The following is a 3,491-nucleotide window of genomic DNA, read 5'->3' as shown; positions in this document are numbered from 1 at the left end:
TTTCTTCTATGCAGTCTTTCTATGTTCCTTGCCATAGGATGTGAAATTATAGAAAAATTTCCTACAAAGTTTTGTTCCATTTTGTTTTTTTTTCAATAATTGAAATTATATCTATCTTCTTCTTTTAGCTTTTTTCCTATCTTGTCTACTTCTTGAGTGTAGCTGAAGAAACAAGACTTTGGAGTCTAACAGACCTAGTCTGAATCTTGACTCTGACACTTGACAGCTTTGTGAATCTAGGCAAGTTATTTAATTTCTCTTGGCCTTGGCTTCCTTGTCTATAAAATGGGATCAATATGGAAGGGTCTTCAGAAGAAAGTATGCATAGATACAGCAGTCTATATTTCTGTAACCAGTCTATTATAGGTATTTATAACTTCCATCATCCACTAGCATTCTATGTATCCATTTTGCTTAGTTAGCCCCTCAACTGGAGATGTTTCCTAACCTAATAATACAAAATCTCATTCCTGAAGGGTCTGAGTCACTATAAGAAGGGTTGCAATAGTCTTCCTTTAACTTTTACCTCTGAACATGGAAGCACTAAGATGTCCTCCTTTTGATTCACGTTTTTTAGCAACAACCCTACTACTTCATAATAACCTAAATTGACAACTCCATGCAGTATGTTGTTGATATTAAGTGTTGTCAAATCATTTCTGACCCATAGCGCACCTATATCGGGTTTCTGAGGAGTGGATGGTGAGATTGAATCGCCAGCCTTACAGTTCAAACAACTTTGCATTAACCCAAAGTGCCACACCAGGACTCCCTATACAGTATGTTTGTTTGTTTTTAAGTGCCGTCGAGTGGATTCCAACCCATAGTGACCCTATATAGGGTTTCCAAGGAGCTGCTGGTGAGCTTGAACCACTGACCTTGCAGTTCAAACAACCTGGCAGTCTGACGCATTACCTCACAGCACCACATCAGGACAACCCTCTTTTTTGTCTGTTGTGTCCATTGCAAAATGAATCCAAAATGATTAAGTGGCATTGTCAACATCCAGATTATTAGAACCATTTTATATCTCTGGTGGAAATATTCTTCTACTGGAAATGAAGAATTCCAGTAGTAGAATAGCTCAAAATTGCAGAAATGGGAAACAAACTTATTTAAGTAGACTATTAGGTATAACTGAGAGAATAGCTAGGCCACTTTCTCTCCTTAGTAGACTGTGGGATAATACAATTAGGTGTTCTTTAAAATGTGGTTCCAACTCTAAGATACAGAGAGGAGCATAAGAAAGGGAAGATGATGCTAATAATTTTGCACATGATGATAAGAAGTAATTTTATTAAGAAAATGATGTGACTTTCAGTAATAAGTTGTGTGTGTGTGTGTGTGTGTGTATTTAATGTCCTTAGAAAAATAAGTTGACATCTGTGGTACATATTAGGAGTGTCTGGTTCCTGTTCTTTTAGGCCGATTGAAGATTTGACTATCCCTGAATCCCTTGAGGCTATGTGTGGCTTATTTTAGCCAAAGAATGGGATATATAAGTCAGATGTTTTACTTCCAAGCAGGACTTTTTAATTGCTGGTGCTCAATACTCCACTCTCTTGTTCCACTATTGCAGTAATCATGGAAGCAAATGTTGATATAGAGGTGAAACACCAAACCATCATATGAAAGACAGATGCTCTAGATAGATTCCCAGGCCCACAATGGACTTTGCTTGAGCAAGAAATAAATCTTTGTTGATTTAAGCCACAGAGATTTGGGAGTTGTGTTTTTGCTATAACTTAATTTTTAATTACTCTGGTTGACACAGATATTGATATCAGAAGGGTTTTGCCATGTAATATTTTAATATGTGACCTTGACTAAATGATCAAACAATGGGAAAGAAAGAAATTGATATTGAAGGCTGGAAAGATCACAATCCAAGTTACTTAGTGGCAAATAATTTGCTAAAACTATAACTGAAAATAAATTGGAAGAAAATCATGAACTCAATGAACTTAGAGACAGTTAGGAAAACAGAACAAGAGGTGTACGTATTGATTGTTTCATATGGCAAATAATTGTGAAATTAGTAAGAGGAAGAGCAAAAAGTTCTTAAAATAACTGGCTTTTTTGGCAAGTAGGACCAAAGGGAACACGGACGAGTAGAATTGGAAGAGCAACTATTTCTCAATCTCAAAAGAACAAAAAAAGTTTGAGTAACAAAATTAAACTAAAATCAGACCTCAAAAAAGAATCAAATCAAGAGCCACTATGCTCACAGCACCTTTGAATGGATGAAAAAAGTCTCAAATAAAAGATTCTATTAAGGGTATTATACCAAGGAAATTTTTTCAGTTGGGCAAATGGCTCAAAGAAAAGATGCTAAAAGTACGGCCCTCCAGCTGGAGCCCAATGAACTCAAATTACACACAATAAAGTCAAGAGAAAGAGATAAAGATGAACTGACACTATAAATCTTTATAGGAGTAGAAACTCTCATATTTCTCCCATGGACCAGCTGGTGGACTTGAACTACCAATCTTGTGATTCTCAATGCAGTGCTTACCCTATAAAGCTATAGTGCTCTCAAATTAGCATTAGAAAGATGAAATACAAATCATAATGAGACATCATCTCACCCCACATTAATAACAAAGTTTAAAAAAAAACAACAGAAAACTACAAATGCTGGTGAGGGTGTTGAGAGATATAGTCTCTCTGGGATTATAAAATGATCCAACCACTATGGAAAACATTATGGCACTTCCTTTAAAAGTTGGAAATGGAAATACCTTTTGATCCAACAATTTCTATATTCTAAAGAAATAAGAGCCAGGATATGAACAGACACACGCATTCATGTTCATCAAAGCATTATTTACAATAGCAAAGAGCTGAAAGCAACCTAAGTGTCCAATAATTGATGAATAGATAAACAAAATATGGTTCATACACACAAAGGAATATTATACAATGTTAAATGTTTTTCCCCCTCTTCCCCTTATTCCCACAGAATATTTCATAAAGTGAATGAACCTGGAGAACATTATGCTGAACTAAATAAATAAGTCACAAAAGGGCAAATATTATATACACCTACTATTATAAAAAGTCAAGGAAAAGTTTACACACAGCAAAATGATTATTTGATGGTTGCCAAGAATGGGAAGGGGTCCTGGTGTGGCACTGTGGGTTAATGCACTGGACTGCAAATCTGGTTTGAACTGCAAGGTCAACGGTTGAAGCTCACCAGCTGCTCCCTGGAAGCCCTATACAGAGTCGCTATGGGTTGCAACTGACTTAACAGCACTTAACAACAACAATAGGTATAGGAAAGGGGAAAGAGAAATCACTAATTAGATAACAGACACAAACTAATTTGAGTGAAGGGAAAGGAAATACAAAATAAGAGAGTGATCAGCATAGTATCACTAATGAAAAGAAAGATATAGAGAGGTGCACAAGGATTACAAACAACAAAGGTAAATACTATTACATATATAATATTATTACATATATACTAGTCATACCTTATGAATAGC

This window comes from Chrysochloris asiatica, unplaced genomic scaffold (genome assembly GCF_000296735.1).
Source record: "Chrysochloris asiatica unplaced genomic scaffold, ChrAsi1.0 scaffold00016, whole genome shotgun sequence".
Lineage (NCBI taxonomy): Eukaryota > Metazoa > Chordata > Mammalia > Afrosoricida > Chrysochloridae > Chrysochloris > Chrysochloris asiatica.
Note: the sequence above shows the minus strand (reverse complement) of the source record.